This window comes from Larus michahellis, chromosome 7 (assembly GCF_964199755.1).
Source record: "Larus michahellis chromosome 7, bLarMic1.1, whole genome shotgun sequence".
Classification (NCBI taxonomy): domain Eukaryota; kingdom Metazoa; phylum Chordata; class Aves; order Charadriiformes; family Laridae; genus Larus; species Larus michahellis.
Window position 1 is genome coordinate 42,820,277 of NC_133902.1, and position 12,010 is coordinate 42,832,286.

Sequence of the window (12,010 nt, forward strand, 5' to 3'; positions counted from 1 at the left end):
TGCCCCATCTCCAAGCTGCCCTGCCTTGGTTTCCCCAGGGGGGCTGGGACCGGGGTCCCCCCAGGGCTTTCCCTGGACCCCACAGCATGGCGCGTGCGGAGCAATTCAGCAGCAGGCTGTCAGCGAGGGCCCTCATCACCGTGGCTAATTTAAGGGCTCTGCGAGGCGGCTGAGCTAATTTAATTAGGTTCTTATTACAGAGAAGGACAAATTGGTCCCTAGGGGGGCCACGGGGTCAGGCCTTTGAGAAGCACTTTATGGAGTGAAATTTCAATCAAGCTGCCGTCGCAGGCGCGGGGTGGGCAGCCGGAGGCAGTGGATGCGCAGGGAGAGGATGTGCCCTTTTGGGTGTCCCGTGGCGCTGCGGGCAGCCTATCTCCAGGCCCAGGTTTTTAGGTTATCAGGGAGCGTGGGGGAGCAGCTCCTTGTCCCGTTAGGAGGATGCTGCAGGGTCTCAAGGGGCTGCTTCGGGGTGGAAGCAGGGAAAGTGTGGGGGGGGGGGCGGTCCTGGCTCTGGGCTGGCCCCAGGGCAGCAAAAGAAAGGGGGCACACCCATAAATAAGATTCTGTGGTCTTTCTGAAGCCCCATTAATTCCCCTCTAGACCCATAAAGCCCCATGGCGAAGACGGTGAGGACGAATTGATGTCCAGCTGACAGACTGGACTTATGGGGGGCTCTTCCTTCCCTGGATGCTATCCCCCACACCCCAGCCCTTTGTCACTCAACCCCAGGAGAGCCAGGGCAGTCTGGGGGCTGCCCCACTGCTCATGAGCACCTGAAGCAGCCCCATCTCCCAGGGTGCCAGTCCTGAGCAGGGGGGGGTCCCACCAGGGTCCTGGCTGGGTGGTGATGGATGGGGATGCTGGTGGGTGGCCGGCAGAAGGGCCGGGGCTGGAGGGTACCACAATGGATGTCTCTCCATCAATTTGTCCTCATTACCATGTGAATGGTGGGCTGGAGGGAGAGGAAGGGCATGTGGCGAAAGGAGAAACCCCCCACATGCTCCCATCTGGGGTAGCGTGTCCCCCCCCATCCTTCCAGCCCTGTCTGAGCATGTTAAACCAGCGCCAACACCCCCCCGGCCCCAAATTCAGGGGAGGAGAGGTACCACCCCCTATTCAGCGCCTTGAAAAGGCTACAGGGTCCGGCGTTGTTAACAAGGGGGGACCTTATCCCCGTCCCCGCCTCTCCCGTCTGTCCCTTGCACCATGGCCTTCTGCCATGGCAGCGCCAGCCAACTCCGGACCCGGCCCCAGGCTGGCACGCTGGGTGCTGGGGTCCCGGCAAGGGGTGGTGGGAGACGTCGGGGCTGGGGGAGTGGGAGCAGAGCACCCCGAAAGCACCTCCTGTTCGTGGGTAACGCACATTTGAGCGGTGTGTGCAGGAGATGACGGCAGGGTGCGGATCCTGCAGGACTCCAAGACTAAACCTTCCCCTGCGGAGGGGGGAATATCCCTGGGCAAGAAGCTCAATTGTCCCTGTGGTCCAGGACCTCTGGGTCCAACCAGTTCCCCATCCCCTGGGCTGTGACAGTGATGGGGGGGGGGTGTTGTCACCCCGAAATATCTGTTCCTGCTGGCATTGGGACAGCAGGTTGTGGGCATCCCCCTCCTGGTGAGGGCAGACTGACCCATAGCCCCTCCAGCAAAGCCCAGGAGAGGCTGCCCAGCCCGGCTCAGCCCTGCGCGCTGCCAGCCAGCGTGTGCCCGCAGAGGGAGCCCGTACCAGCCTCCCACTCTCACTTGCATTAGCTTAATTTAGCTTAATGGCTTTTCGGAGTGCTGCTGCTGCTCCGGGGGCAGGGGCAGGACCCTGCTCTCTGCAGCTCTGTTAGGGTGGGGGGCTCAGTGCCCCGGCCCCAGGCCCACAGGAGCCCCAGGAGGGTGCGTGGTGTGGGATGTGGAGTCCATCCTGCACCCCAAATGCCTCTGCCATCTCCCCCTCTGCCCAAGCCCCCACCTCCTGACCCTCTCTCAACCCAGCTGTGGCACCCAAGCGTGGGGTCAATGTTGGGAGCCCCCACCCCCATTGCAGGGTGGTCCTGCCCCTCCCCAGGTCCCTCTGCCTACGCTTGGCAGCTTCCCCCAGGCAGGGATGGAGGTGCTCTAGCAGGCAGCAGCACACCACAGCCCGCTGTACAGCCACGGACAGACAGACACACACATCCACCCCCGACACATACCTTTATCCCCCGGACAGACACACGCCCACCACCCCACCGGTCGGGCATGGACACCCCCCAGGTCTCAGCATCACCATCCAATCCCCCAAATTACTCTTTCCAGCCCAGACACTTTCTATCCCAGGCAGTGTCTGAAACATCCAGTTGTCCCTGTGTCCCTGATCCCTGCCCACTCTGGGGACAGGCAGGGGCACATGCTCATGGCCCATGGCGATAGCATAGACACTGTGAGGACCACAGGACACAAGCACCGCAGGGCAGTGCCCACCTCTGCACCCATGCCCACCCCACATCTCCCAGGTGCAGAGAGCATCCCTGATCCACGGAGGCGGCTGACACCCTCTTTCCCTGCCTGGAGCCAGCCCTGCCAACCCTCCCGCTGGAGGGACACCCTCTAGCACCCTCTCCCATAGTGCGGGGTAGGAACTAACACACCGAAGCCCACCTTTCCTTTCCTGTATCCCCTCCCTGCTGCAGGGCGGGCAGAGTTGGGGTGGTGCCGGTGGTCGCCCACCCTCGGTGCAAGGAAGGGGCAAGCGGGGCCGGATGGGCACTGTGCAGGGGGTCTGGCAGCAGGCATCAGCCATTGCCTCATACACAGTCCCGTTACGAGGTGGGAGGCTCCCACCGCCAGCAGGATACGGCCCCAGGGGAAACCCCGCAGGTATGCGGCACTGACCTTCGGCGAGTGGCTCTGGGGTGCCCCGGGCGGTGGGACGGGGGTGTGTGAGTATGCGCCCGCGTGCAGGGGACGAGTAAGAATCTAATCAGGGTCCTTTTCCTTAATAAATCATTCATCTTAATCCAACGCCCTCCCTCCTGCTCTAATAACTCCCGGCGCTGGGCCCCACAGCCACAACAATGCGGCTAATGGAACGATTTATTTTCATAATGGTGCTGGTGGGGAGAAGGGGCGGCCAGGGTGGGGGTGGCACGCTCCAGGGCAGGAGTTTCTAATTAGTGAATGAAATTTGATGTAAGGCTGGAGGAAGATGGATTCGCCGCCTGACAAGGGGCCTTTCAGCTCATCAAAGCGCCCGAACAGGGAGGTAAATTAAATTATTTCCAATTCTTCACTAACCTCCAGGGAGTCACCCTTCCACCAGCAAAAGGTGGGTCCGTTCCTGAAATGAAGAGGCACGTGAAGGACTGAGGTTGAATGGAAGGGAGTCTGTGAAGGGATGGCTATGACAAGATGGGATGGGATGGGATGGGGTGGGACAGCGGAGCAGGTCAGGCTGCCACTGACTTTGCTGGAAGAATGGGGAGGCAAAACGTGGTGACGGAGAGAAGAGTTGCAAATGGTCAATAAATAAACAACTCCAGGGACTAATGGCTAATTTGCAGCAAGTTTTCCATCCATGCCTGTCACCTAACCAGACCGGGAGCAGGGCTGAAGCACTGCTAGTGCTGGGGTGGAGCGGAGCAGCCTGGCAGCGAGGAAACAGCACCCAAACCTCCATGGGGTCTGAGCAGGGGCAGCACTGGGTTTTGAAGGGGTGACTGGTGCTGAAGCAGGAGAAGGGTCCAGCGCAGGGAAATGCTTCGGCAAAGGCCCTTGTTCTCACAGCTCTGTACGATTTGAGGCCAATGCCGGTGTTGTTAATGTTCATGGCATAAAAGCTGTTCTTGCGATGCACAGTGGTTTTTTTCTAAATCCCCAGCTCCTGGAGTTCCGTGATGGAGGCTCAATTTTTATAGAGAATAAGTGCACTCCCCCCTAGCACTCCTGCTTGCAGAGGGACCTTGCAGTGCCAACCTGCTGCTAGCCCAGGTGTCCCCAATACCGGCGTGCAAAGAAAAAGGCTCGGTGCTACATGGCTGAAACCAGCACCTGGCTCTCCCTGGAGCAGGGAGAATTACAAGCCACCCCGAAAGCACCTGACGCTGCTCCACAGCTCCACTCCCTGCGGGGCCGAGGAAGCCCATTCAGGGACAGCAGGCAGATTCCCAGGGGACTTTCCGTACGAAATCATGGTCTGCGTTTCCTGCAAGATCTCCTGCCCACGCACTAGCCACGCTCAGCACCACCGAGCAGCCGCAGTCACAGCAGAGCCCGGAGATGGAAATAGGGGGAATGAGGGGGCTGTGTCTTATTGCAAAGGGCTGAGGAGGCCTAGGGGGGGGACAGGACTGGGGGCGCTGCAGCTGTGCCGGGGACTTGCGGCAGGCTGGGGACCGTGGTCCCCTCCCCGCAGCTGAGCTAGGTGGAGCTGGGACAGGCGCAGAGCCGGCTGTGCTGACCCAACACTCCAGGAATTTAATTTGTTTAATATATTCCCTGGGAAAGAAGAAAATAAATAAGTGGCACCTTGCGTGCCCCCATGTCTCACTCTCGCAACGGAGGTGTCAGTTTAACGAGCTGAAGCCCTCAGCCTGATTAACCAGCCGCTGCTCCCGCTAATAGGGAGCCGCCGCGCAGCGTGATTGATGTACAGAGAGCATTAGCCCCCGCAGCCTGGCGTTGGACCACCGGGTGGGGGCACCCTGCCCCCCCCAGCCCCCTTGCTCTTGCCCTCCCATACCCAGGCCCAGGTCAGGGGCAAGTCAAAGGCTCCCTTTTGCCCTGGGGTGAATTATCCTGGCCACCGCTCTGTGGCGTAGGCAGTGCTCAAAGAGGTGGGTCTGGGGTTGGTTTTGCCTCTAGAGGCAAGGACATGTTGGTGGCTTCCCATCAGATGTGGGACTGCGTGGCAGCTCCTCAAAATAAGGGCTGAGGGCCAGGGTTGTGCGGAGATTTTGTGCTGAGCTCTAGGTCTCGGCCACGCTCTCCCCCATGGGCTGGGGTAGGGACACTTGGGGACACTGAGGCACAGGGATGTGCTGGAGGCCACAGCGGCAACTTGGGGCGGAGCTCATGAGTCTTGGTAGCTCCTTCAAGGCTTTAATCCAGCAAGCCCTTACGATACTGCTAGGAAGAAAAAATGTGTGTTCTGACCCCCTCCTTGTCCCAACTGTCCCTCGCTCAGACCCTTCTGCAGTCCTGCTTGCCTGTCTCTGCATCTGTCCCCCCCCTTATTGAGGTGTCCCTGGGTCTCACTGCAGAGACATCGCCTGCTCCCATCGTCCCCGTCCCACAGCATCGCCACCCCCTGCCCCCGCCTTGGGAAGGGGTTAATCAGCAGCCAGGGAGACAGGGTAATAAATGGCCGTTATCTCGTTAATGAGCTGACATTAATTAGAACCCAAGGTCCTGGGAGGAGCAGCTGATTTACCCAGTCACCCTGGGAGCAGGTTAGGAGCTGACTCCATGGAAAGGCCATTAACGGGGAAGAGGTGAGGCTGTGCTGGGGGGGGGGGTGGCATGTGTGTGAGGTGTCTCTCTGCACCCAGCCCTGTCTCCCTTCCCTCCCAGGGAGCAGCTCTGGCTTTGGATGAGACCTAGCAAAGTGAAACAGAGGATCCTGGAGGCGACAGGAAAAAGCAGGGCTGGGGGGAATCTTCTGGTGTGCCCAGCAATGGGGGTGCCGGGGGGAGGAGAGTCCCTGTGCCAGGGAGGTGTGGCGCTGAACACAGTGTACCGGGGCAGCGTGCTGGGCAAGGGCTGCGGGAACAGGGGCACAGGGAAGCAGCAGGAGGGATGCTGCGCATTCAGTCACTTCCCTGCTTTCCTGGATGATGCTGGCCTACGGGGGATGCTGGCTGTTTAAGCATCTCCCCCCAAAAGCCAAGGCCTGGGGTAAGGACAGCTGTTGAGGCTGAACCCAGGTGCTGCCAGAGTTTATTTTGGGGCAGTAGAATGGAGGAGATCTCTGGGTGGGTGCTGTGGGCTCATGGTGTTTCAGGATCTAAGAGGAAAGGGTGGTCAGGGGCTAATGGGACTGGAAATGTGGCAGTCAGACCCTGGGTCCTTGCAAGAAATGGATCTGAGCTGCCCATGTGTCCCTGTCTCTCCAAGCTGTGCATTGACACCGGGGCAAGCTGGCTGTCCCCAACCCTGAGCACCTCTATAGTACATCGCTGCATCCCAGGGAGCCAAACCAAGAGCTGCTGGAGGGGAGCCCTAGGGCATCCCCTGCCTGTCTCCTGTAGCTGCATGGCCTGGTTGATCCTGCAGGATGCTGCTGCCCCAGCCCTCTGCTGTGTGCTGGGATCAGGTGTGACAATTCTGAGCTGCCCTGGATGTTTCTGCTGGGGGCAGGCAACCTCCCTGCCCCACAAGCCTTCCCATGCTGGTTTGCCATCCCCTGGCTCCAGGATGTTAACATGTTTTTTCGGCTCAGCCTTGCCATGTCCCATTGGAGATGGGGCTGCTTATTTGAGGAATTGCTTGGCTAAATAAACAGCTGCTCAGAAATCCCAGCAGGAGGCCTGTCTAGGAGGGACTGAGCGGTGTTTGCTTTGCCAGTTAACCCCTTTGCTCAGGGCAAGTACCTGGGGCTCGGTGCTGGGTAAGGCGGGCAGGGGGAGTTGTGTACCCCACCAAGCCTGTGCAGAGGCAAGGGGATGGAGGCATGGAGACTTCTGCCTCCCAGGACAGATCCCTGCCTGTCGGACCCAGCAGCTGACGTGCCAGGAGGGAGAAGTCCTCGGGAGCCTGTGGCTGGCCCAGAGGTCCCTGGGGTGGGCAGGAGCAGGCAGAACCATGCAGGAGGGGATGCAGGCAGGGACAGGGCAGAGGTGCATGGCAGTGCCTGAGCACAGCACTCCCAGAAGGAAGCATGGAGGTGGCTTTGGTGACTTGCCTGGCACTTGTCTCTTACTGCCACTGGTGGAAGGGGAGACCCCTAAATAGAGATGGGGAGCCGTGCAAGCATGTTTGTGGGGCTCTGCAGATGGCTGCTCTGCTTCCACAACGGTGGTGCGGACACCTCTGCCAGTGTTTCTGCAGAGGGGACAACCACCAAGCAGCCCGGGGCTGGCTGTGCCAGGGCTGACACAAGCTGGGCTCAGCTCCCACCATTGTGGGGCTGATTAAGGGCCATTATCTGGTTGGTTAACAGGCCCCAAGCCACTCACAGGTGACTTCAACTGTTCATTTAGCCACAAATCACCAAGGGGCTGGCAGTTTATTTACCTTCCCCACCAGCCTCCTGTGGCTTCCCAGACTCCAGAGATAGCGGCTGGCCCTGCTGCAAGGGGCAGAGGGAGGGCAGTGCCCCACTGCAGGCAGTAGCTAGGGCTCCCACAAAACCTGGGACACACCAAACTGGAGCAGGTGAGGGGTTCTTACACCCAGTGCTTCTCACCAGGGGCTCAGCCTGCGCTGGGCTGGAGGCTGCAGAGCACAGATAGGAGTGGGACACTTCTACAGCCCCTCTCATGGGGGAAATAGCCGGGGAAACACCTGCCAGCAGGCTTACAGCCTGTGTCTCCAGCATCAGTGATGCTTCTGGGCTGTATTTCTCCACTAGCTGGCTTGGGACTTCAGAGTGCTGCAAGATGACCTGAGGCACCAGGGCCAGAGCAATAAGATCCACTGCTTCCCAAGAGATGCCTTAAACATGGTTGTTGCACTGTATGTCTCTTAGAGGGAAGTAATTTCTAAAGATGGAAAGCTCTGGGGGCTGTGACCTGGGGAGCTATTAACGCTTACCAAGTGGACACAGCCATCCTGGGGACAGGGAGCTCTTGCAAGGCTTAAAAGCTATAGCCTGGGCAGAAATCAGGGTGCCTGCCACCTCTCTGGGACGGGCTAAGAACACTGACTCCTGCACTGGTCCCTGTCTCAAAGGCAACTTCTATTAACTGAAGGGAGGAGGTGACCCAAACCCATCAGAAAGACCTGGTGGTCAGCTGTGCACCCAGGAATAGACAAAATGACGGGGTAGGTGGAAATCAAGACGCAGCCCCTGCATGGGCTATGTCTTCGTCTCATGTCAGGGATAAGGACTTGATCCTGGGAAAATGAAAGTCTGGTCCCAGTCGGTAATTTTTTATCAGGGTATGGATTTTCTTCGGCACCCTTGACTTTGATCTTGGGGCAGTTGGGTTTGCTGAGGGACGTTACGTTGCTTCCCAAGGTGACACCAAGGAAGTGGTGGGGCTGTAAAACTGAATTGTGCTCCCAAATGCTACCTGTGACCCCCATGGCTCGTTTCTGAGAGCTCAGGCACTGCTGGCGACAGCTTGGGGAAGTATGTGAACTGCTGTGGGTAGTGTTGTGGGTCTCTACAGACACTGAGAACTTGTGCTCACCAGAGCTGGGTGTCCTTGGTGGCCATGTGGATGTTTGCTCTTCTAGATTGACTGCAGCTGCTTGATCTTGTATGGATGGAACCTGCATGGAGACAATCCATCTGGGGCAAAACACCACAAAGAGAGCTCCAGTTGTCTTGCTGGGCACCTTCACATCGGCAACAAAAAGCTTTGGAGGGCTTACGTACACCTGCATGTACACCACTGTGACTGCTACTTTCAGGTGGCTGAAGGAAGACTGGGGTCTGAACGTCCAACTGAAGCACATCCAGAAAATACCCCCAAAATGCCTGGACAAATAAAAGAGTCCCAGGAAGCCCTGGGCTATGTGAACACTCCTGACGCTGCCTGTTGCCCAGTGAGAGATAATTGTGATCAGGGCGCTCCCAGAGAGGTGAGGGAGCTGAGGAACCTCACTGCTGCCTGGGCAGCATGGACCTCCCACTGGTCTGCACTTGCTGGACAGGAGTAGATCAAGTGGTTAAGTGTGGAGGCACCTTTAGGGCCAAGTCAACATGACTTGGCAGGGGATAAATGGAGATGTTGATGGCAGGCACTTGAGTCAGCAAGGGATGAAGAGATGTGAGAAGCAACCTGCTTGATTCAGGGCTTCAAGCTGGCCCATCTAGCTCTGTATGTGGCTCAGGAGATCTGTTGTGGATGTACCCAAGACCTCCCACAGCAGCAAGCTGGTGTTTGCTGGCCTGTTTCACAGAGCTGGTCACCTTGGGAGGGCTCTGCTGCCACTGAGTGAGCAGAGAAGGTCCTGGGGTAACGGCACAAGGTGAGCTGTGGGGGTACTGGGAGCAATATGGTGCTGACTGGGAACATTCCTCCTCAAACTCCACCTCCTCCTGAAATGGGGTGGTTTCCTGGGGCAGTTCTTGTCCATAGTCCCCTGCATGCCCAGGCTGTGGGAATGAGCTGTCTCTCAGGCTGATATCCTGGGGTCTGCTACCTGTGGCTGATATTCAGGGCTGCCTCTGTGGAGACCTTCCTGTAGAGGAAGGATGCTGGGCAGAGGTAAGGGGCCAGGCCACAGTCATGTTCACTTATTACAGTCCTCAGATCTAGTTAGCAGCCAGGTGATCTGTCACCAGAGGACCTGATGGATGGGGAAGAGAGTTCCCTCCTTCCTGAGGCGGGAAATGAAGCTAATCAGACCTCGGACACCTTAATCCAGCTCTGATCTGATTAATGACCCTGAAGACTGTGAACTCATCAGCACCCTGGCATCTATCATTGCCTGCATCCCGCCCCTTTTGCTAGCCACCGCCCGGCACGGCTCTCCTGTGCACAGCCCCGGGCTCCGGCTCTCTGCCCTGCATGGTGTGTGCTCTGTGTTGGTGGCTCCAGCCCTGGACAACCCTCTTGTAGGGTCCCAGTGTCTGGATTTGACTCACCTGGAAGAGGGAACTCCCTCCATGATTTTCCTAGATGTCTTTATTGGGATGTTTCCACCCAGGCTTTATGGCTGGTGTCTGCAAAGATTTCTTGCTTGTGCAATTCAAAGGCTGAAGCTTGGCTGCTTGTACTCGCATCATCCTGAGATCAGTGAACTGGGCACCAGCCTGGGCTGCTGATCCTTGGAGGAGTTGCTTGTCTTTGGAGAGCCTCCCTGTGTAGTGCAGAGGACTTCCGTGGGGACAGTAAGGCTGTGACTCCGTGCTGTGACCCAGACCCCCAAGTGAGCCTCACTCAAGCCCTGTTCCCACTGCCTGAGCTACAGTAGGTACAGTCACAAATGGTCTGGGGACTTGGCAGGGGTTACCCAGGCTCCCCTAGACTGGCCACCTGCCTGTCTGCCACCCCATGGTGGTCACTGTGGTGGTGACTTCTCTGTTGTGCCCCAGTACAGCAGCCCCAATCACTGCCCCAGGTCCCAAGGCATGTTCCCTGTGCAAAGCTAATGAGCCATTGCAACCCTTGGAGACAGCCCTGGGCACTGGGATAAGGAAGTGATGGCAGCTCCCATTGCAGACTGTTGATCTGCAGTGGAAGAGTTGTCCTACCTCTGCTGTGCCCTCTGTTCCCTGGATGCTTGTTGCAGTTTTCTCCTGTGCTTGGGAGCCAAGATGCTCCATTTCTCCCCAGATCTTGTCCTGCTTGGCAGGGCTCGTTACTCGCAGGGGGGGAGAGGGAAAGGGCTTGGGGTCCTTTTGCTTGTCAGGGACACTGGCTTCTGTCCTGGAAAAGTAGAGGGGGATGGATTTAGAGGTGGGGAAGAGCCCTACAGTGGAGAGAGGGTATAGCAACAGGCACAGGGGTGCTGGAAATGGAAAGGGACACTATTCCACTTTCAGTACCCTCTGTCTGGGTAGGGTGTGTTACTGTAGAGTGACATCCACTCCAAATCCCCTTCTGGGCTGTCCATGGGGCTGATTCCTGCCCTCCTTCTTCCCAGGGAGGCGGCTGGAAAAGGGCTGTTGTGTGTCTGTCCCCATACAAGGGTTTGGGGCCACCTGGTGAAGGTAGTGGGAGCTGGGCTCAGGCAACAGGAGGAGGTTATCCCACATGTGGGACCTTTGGACCTCCTTGCAGTGGAGTGATGTGTGTGCAAGGAGCTCAGCAGGCTCCAGACCAGACTGGGTGGGCACAGGAAAGAGAAGCCCCTGGGATTACAGAGCAGAGAAAGCACAGGAGGCTGAGGAAGGTCTCACATGCCCTTGGATTTCTCCTTCCTTCGCCTCTGTGGGACACAGGATACAGGGGAGTGGACCTGTCTCATGCTCAGGGAATACAGCAGTGCTGGAAATGCTGAAGAGGGAAGAAATACAGGAATGGGAGTTTCCCTTTAACCATCATGATATTTAGGCAGGGCAGTAGCAGCTGCCTCACTTGCCTTCTAAAGAGCAGGACCCATCATTGGACACAAACAAGCAGAGGCATGTCTCACCGTGTCAGCATAACACAAAAAGTGGGACCCAGAGGCAGACAGATGCAGACCCCTGATGCCAGAGACCACAGAGGCACTCGCACACAGTCTGACTCTCCCTGAAAGCCAGTGCCAGAGGGTCTGGGCCAGCTCTGCTCCTGCTCACCTGCATATCCCAGACCAGCCAAGGCTTTCCTCTCTGCCCTTCCATGGTGCCACACTCTGTGTCTTTTTTGAGAAAGATAAGATTGGGCAAATGAGTAACAATCTGCCTGTAGGCACTGGCTCTGTTGGCATTTTGGACAGAACATGGGTGATGAAGGATGGTGGCTCCTGTGTGTGCCCAGCTTAGGTCCACTGATCTCCCTGGCCCAGGAGCAGTGCAATGGGAAATGGCATAGCTGGGCATTGCTGATGATCCCTGGTGTGTAGGGTGTGGAGGAGACAGATGGTGAGTGAGAGCCTCTCCTGTCCCCGTAGGCATGCACTCTGCTCCCCGAGTGCCTGGGGGGTCCTTAGAGCCAGGGCAGCACTGGACTCCAGTAGGGCTTTGCCTGCATGTCCTGAAGTCTGTCGAGTCTCCCCACATCTCCTCCATCTGCTGCAACCACAGACCCTCTTTCCCACCGAGTGACTCTAAGGAAAGCAAGATTGGCTCTGGATCAGGACAACGGGCTCAGTGACCTGGGCAGTGGGTCCTGCAGGCTGAGGAAGGGGCAGAGTGGTTCATGTCACGTCCCAGAGTGTCCCCGCTGCTGTGGCCGGGGGACGAGGAAGCCGGAGGAGGGAGGGAGCCCGGCGGGGAGCCCGGCCG